Source organism: Macaca thibetana, chromosome 20, assembly GCF_024542745.1.
Source record: "Macaca thibetana thibetana isolate TM-01 chromosome 20, ASM2454274v1, whole genome shotgun sequence".
Taxonomy (NCBI): Eukaryota; Metazoa; Chordata; class Mammalia; order Primates; family Cercopithecidae; genus Macaca; species Macaca thibetana.
In genome coordinates, this window is record NC_065597.1 from 56,721,346 (window position 1) to 56,727,786 (window position 6,441).

Below are 6,441 nucleotides of genomic sequence, written 5' to 3' on the forward strand. Positions count from 1 at the left end.
ACCCTTATAAACATCATTTGCATACCAGTAAGAAAAAGAAAACAGGAGGAGATGAGTTCTTTTTTTTTTTTTTTAAGACAGAGTCTGGATCTATCACCAGGGCAGAGTGCAGTGGCATGATCTCGGCTCACTGCATCATCTATCTCCCGGGTTCAAATGATTCTCCTGCCTCAGCCTCCCGAGTAGCTGGTATTACAGGCACTCGCCACCACACCCAGCTAATTTTTGTATTTTTAGTAGAGACAGCATTTCACCATGTTGGCTAGGATGGTCTTGATCTCTTGACCTCGTGATCTGCCTGCCTCGGTCTCCCAAAGTGCTGCAATTATAGGCTCGAGCCACCGCATCCGGCTAGGAGATGAGTTCTTATTAAAAAGAGCAGATTCTAGAGATTTCAATCTGCTTGCATTTCTCTTTCCATGCAAGTTCTCCTTGAGTTTGGCTGACCACAATCTCGTCTTCTTCCAGGAAGTGAGGAAACTGGTGTTTGGGAATGCTCCCAGAAGCACCTGTTTTTGCCATATCTGCACTGATACCCCAATGGAAGCCATCCACGTTGGAGACAGTGGCGTTATTTATATTGAAGTTGATTCCCAAGGAAACCAGGAGGGTAGGAACACCGCCACTCTGGATCAGAGATCTCATTGGTCTTCATGGCTATACCACCATTGAGTGTGCTGGTGTCCTGGTTCCACACAACAGGGCCCAAGTTCACCGAAGTGGACAGGATTTCCCTGGGAAATATTTGAGACTCTTTCCATCTGTACCTAACAGAGTTATGGTGTTCTTAATAGCCAGCTTCCTACCATGGCGTGCTGAGTCATATAGTGGACCTTCCAGTTGCATTTGGTGGTAAAAGCTCACCCACAAATGTTGCATGCAAAAGGTTTCTCTCCAGTGTGAGTCTGCTCATGAACCTGAAGAAGGCTAATGGGTGAGAAGTTCTTCCCACACCGTGTGCAGCTGTGTTGCTTGGCCTGTTGGCATGGTTAGGCCGCTGACAAAGGGGTCATCCCCAGGGACAATGTGGAGGGTTCAACAAATGTGCCAGGGACTTCAACTTTGACATAGATTGGCTGAGCTCGGATAAACATTGAAGGGAGATGGCTCCAACCTTCTGTCTTAATCGGGCTGTTTTCAGAGCTTTCTGCTTTGTCTCTGGCATCAGGAGACTGACTGATCCTTCCTACTTGGCCATTGGCTGGGGAGAGTACCTGGAAGGCTGTGATTTCCATGATGTCTGGACTTCAGCTCTGATACTCCCGGGCTCCCATCGGTGAGGACCAGTCGTTGGTCAAACTGTTTCTCTTCATGGAACTGTTTTCTCTGCTGCTCTGGTGCTGCAGGCCAAAAGGGGCAGGACCCACGTTTCCCAGGGCATCTGAAGAAGACATCGTGGTGAACCCTAGTATAGGTGATGCCTACTGCATGCTGGGAGGAGGCACAGGGACCTTTGAGGAGCTACTAGAGGCCTCCTGGGAGCTGACTTCATCTACACTGGTGCTTTCAAAAACATCATTATGGCACATGGCACTGGTGCTGCCATTCTCCTCCACCGTCATTGGCTCAGGACCCATAAAGTCACAGGAATTCTCTGGCAGGGGAAGGTTGGGAGTCTGACTGTCCATGTCCATCTGAATATGCTGATACAACAACACAGCACTGGTGAACTTCTTCTGATAGAAAAGGCACAGATGATGTGCCTTTATAGATGTGTTGGGTTGGTGAATCCCAATGTATCTTAAGGGATGCTTTTGGTAGAAAAAGTTCAGCCACAGATCTTACATTGGAATGGTGTCTCCAGAGTGCGGATGCAGCAATGCATTTAGAGGGAGCTTTAGCAGATCTTACACTGGAACGGTGTCTCTGGAGTACGGATGCAGCAAAGCATTTAGAGGGAACTTTAGCAGCTTAATACTTGGTGGCAAATGAGGCATTTGTTGAGGTCCGTGGTGGTCATGTCGATATACTCCACCAGCTGCTGCAATTTCAGAGTCTCTGATCCTGGTTCAGGGGTCCCACCTTCTTGGAAGCCACCAACCCTTGAGGAATTATGGTTTGGCCCCATGCCAGGAAGCGTGGGCTACAGGTCACTGGGCAATGGGTCACCTGTGAGGTCCTTGGGGTTAGGCCCCAAAGAGAGCTTTCGAAGTAGCCCTACAGAGGGGATTACAAGAACAGGTTTTGTGTCTAAAGAGAGACTCAGTTCATCTACTGATGTACAAAGAATGCATAGGGGATGTGATCCCTACCACCATTTTGACCTAGAGCTCAGCAAACAGCTGAGGGTTTGCCTTCACCTGAGGATGTTGGTGAACGTGCATCTTGAGGTTGCCCTTGGTGGTGAAGCAGTTATCACAGAAAGAGCACACAAAGGGTCTCTCTTCCCATGTGAAAATGGAGGTGGATCTGCAAGGAGTTATCAGTCTCAAAAAACCTTGCTACAATACTTACACTTGTCCTTGTAGAGGATCACCTCATCTTCGGGTTTGACATCCACTGAGGTTCAGTGGCTTCCCCTTCCCTTTCTTGGATGGGTCTAGTGCCCCAGTGGAGAAAGGACTTTGGAAGTGCACCAAGCCCGGGGCCTTAGGAAGCAAAGCACTCAAGAGGGGGAACATTACATTTGAAGCACCCTGGTCCCATCCAGCTTCACAGCAAAGGGCATCAGCCCTGGGGATGGAGAACTGGTGGTGAAAAGGATGTTGGTGTGAGTTAGTATGGCTTGTTTCAAGGTGTCCAGAGACAGACCTTGGCTTCCAGCTTTCAGGCTGAGCAAAACCACAGCTGCAGGAACCTGCTGGGACAGGTGACTGCACAAGGTCTTCAGGGTGTTGGCCCCTTCCCCACCTGAGTGCAAGGCGTGCTAAGGCCCACTTATCCACCTGGATGTGGATCTGATTGGTGAGCTGAATCTACCATAGCTGCTGCGGCACAGGATCTTCTCAAGGACCCACGGGATGCTGTTGATCCTGGGCACAGAGGCTGGCAGTGCATCTTAGCTCCACTGATTTATTACCACTTTGGTGCCCTGTAGTGCCTGCAGGCTCACATAGTGTTGGCTACTTTGCCTTTGAGTAAATAGCTTATCTCCTGGAGTGTGGGTGGCAGGCCACCTCTGGTTTTTAGGTACACCACAAACTCCACACCCAGCTCCTTCTTCATGTTCCCTAAGCGGCCACCATTCTCCCTGTGACCATCCTTACTGTTTGAACAAAGTGGCTGGTGGCTCAGCACAGCTCCAGAGAAGTCTCCTGAAGGCGCTGGCCCCTCGCTGTCATTCATGATGACAACACAACTGGTGGATTTTCAGTGCAATTTTTCTTATGTTCTAAGAACTCAAAGATGCTAAAGAACTCTGCACAACATTTCTCACATTTGTGTGTTTCCTCCCAATGAAGCCACTTTATCATCGTGATTCCCTGGGCGGTTTGCTGGAGCACCTAAAGTTTGGATGTCTGGCCTCCAGAACGATGAGAGAATACATTTCTGTTGTTTTAAGCCATCGCGTTTGTGGTTGTTTGTTACAGCAGCCCTGGCTCCCAGGCCACCAGAGCCACTGGGGCCACATCTGCAAATGCTAGGGTCAGCTTCTCTGGCTGCTCCTCACCCTGGTCCTCCTCCTAGTTGATGTGCTGGGGTTTTGCCAGCTTGTGCCTCGACGTGGTGTGAGGAAAATGCAAATCAAACCCACAATGAGATACCACTTCACATCCATTAGGATAACTTATTAAAAAAAATTAAAACCTGAAAATAACAAGTGTTGACAAAGACGCGGAGAAATTGGAACATTTGTGCATTGCTAGTGAGGATGTAAAATGTGCGGCCACTACAGAAAACAGTATGGCAGCTCCTCAAAAAATTAAACATAGAATTACCACATGATTCAACAATTCAATTTCTGGGTATATACCCAAGAGAATTGAAAGCAGGGACTCAAACAGGTATTTGTGTACCGTTGTTCATAGCAGCAGCATTCACAGTAGCCAAAAGGCGAAAAACAGTGCAAGTGTCTATCGTTAAATGAACAAATAAATAAAATATGGTATATACATATAATGGAATATTATTCAGCGCTAAAAAAGAATGAAATTCTGACACATGCTACAACACAGATGAACTTTGAGAATATTATGCTAACTGAAATAACCCAGCCTTTGAAAGACAAATACTGTATGATTTCATTTATATGAGGTGCCTAGAATTGTCAAATTCATAGGGACATAAAGTTGTATGGGGGTTACCAGGGGCGTAGGGGCTGGGGAAAGAATGGGGAATTACCATTTTATAACTACAGAGCTTCTGTTTGGAATGATCAAAAGTTCTGGATAGGTGATAGGTGCACAAATTATAAATGTGCTTAATGCCAGTGAAAATGACACACACTTAAAAGTGGTTAAAATGGTAACTTTTATGTTATATATATGCTTTAATCACAATAAAAGGTATATGCTGGTCAATCCTAAGCAGGAGAATGGATAAACAAATTGTAGTATATTCATACAATAAAATACTACTCAGCAATATTTTTTAAAGCTACTGATATGCCCCAAAACATGGATGAATCTCAAAAAATTATATTTAGCAAGAGAAGCCTTACAGAAAGGGATATATACAGATGATTCCACTTGCACCAAGTTCTAGAATAGGCTACATTATTCAAAGTGAAAAATATCAGAAAGTGGTTGCCTGGAAGGGGGTTGGTTTTGATTAGAAAGGGCTTGGAATTTTCTGAGGTGAAGAAAATATACTATATTTTGGATTTCATGGTTGTACATAATTGCCAAAATTCATTTAATTTAACACTGAAGGTTTTATCATATGTAAATTATACCTCAAAGATACAGAAAAATTCTCTTGGTCGAAATTTCTTTCTAGATGGACAGTACTAACCTGAGTATCCTAATGGTCCCTCTCCTTTCTCTCATCTCCATGGCTGCACAATCTCCTGCCTGTCTCTTTTTGATTGACACTTTCCTTATTTGAGGCTGCTAATATATTAAATCAGGTTACATTAACATTTTACAGGGTTGATACATATTCAGTCTTCCTAAGGTGATTTTTCACGTCACCTTTCTGACTCTTTATGAGGTTATATGACTTCTTCACATAACCTCCCAAAGTCAACCCTACCATAATGATCAAGTTTTAAGCATATACTTCACGATAGCCCCAATGCTAGAATATGATATTACTTGCAGTAGATGAGCCCTAGAACTAAACAAGATGGTCCAATATGTTAGTTTACAGTCAGATAACATGATTAAGTTGAAGCATACGAAATTGCCAAGGTTTCTCTTATTTTCAACAAATGTGAATTACATATGCCTCAAAAAGTAATTTTTTTTTTTTTTTTTTTTTGAGACAGAGTCTCTTCCTGTGGCCCAGGCTGGAGTGCAATGCCGTGATCTCAGCTTGCTGCAACCTCTGCCTCCCAGGTTCAAACGATTCTCCCACCTCAGCCTCCAAAGGAGCTGGAGGTGGTGGCACCCGCCACCATGCCCAGCTCATTTTTGTATTTTTAGTAGAGACAGGGGTTCACCATATTGGCCAGACTGGTCTCGAACTCCTGACCTCGTGACCCGCCTGCCTCGGCCTTCCAAAGTGCTGGGATTACAGGCATGAACCACCGCGCCTGGGCATTACTAAAAATTGAATTCAATTATTAAAAATTTAATAATCTGACATTTTTCTCAACATTCTCAACAAGTAATCCAGCGTAAGATGACTATTTCTTTTAAAATTAGAAAAATTTAATAAATAAGCACAAATGATTAGTTGAATGATTTTAAAACAAGCTGTCATATAAGTAGTTAAATAATTACGTTAAATTTAAATAATAATAATTAGTTAAATAATTGTTTTAAAAGATGAGTGAAGTATGTAAAAGATTTTAACTAAATATAGTTTATATACATATGCTCATGGTGGCCCAATATTTTGCTGGAGGTCATCTTGCAACAACTGAGATTAGCCTCTGTGTCTCATTCATTGTTACATTCTTAGCACCCAGCAGAGTGCCTGAAATACAGCAGATGCTCAAGAAATATCTGCTAAAATGAACAAATGAGACAGACTTTTTGTCAGATGAACCATTATATCCCCAAAACATATATCCCAACATCTTTTGCCTATAAAGGAAGCCCCCAGATAATTTTCATCGCATTTTTCCCATGTTCACATTACATCCAAATCAACTTTCTTGCTTCTAAGACTTATAGTACCCAAATCGAAGAGAAAAGGTATATCACAAATTCAAATTTTTCTAAATCATGTCTTCTATGTGACTAGAATGAAAAACAACATAGAGAATTTCAGGTTTGACAATAACAGGAACTTCAAGAAGAGACAGTAGAATGCAACCAGAATATAACTCTTGCCATGGAATATTTAATTTGCTGGAAGCAACATGGCGATCTGTTAGGAGGAGCATGACACCTA

At 43.5% G+C, this 6,441-nt stretch overlaps 1 pseudogene; it reads right to left on the reverse strand.

The window, feature by feature from the left end:
• Positions 1 to 369: 369 nt before the first annotated feature.
• LOC126944137 (sal-like protein 4) lies at positions 370 to 3,704 on the reverse strand (annotated as a pseudogene).
• Between the last annotated feature and the right edge of the window lie 2,737 nt (positions 3,705 to 6,441).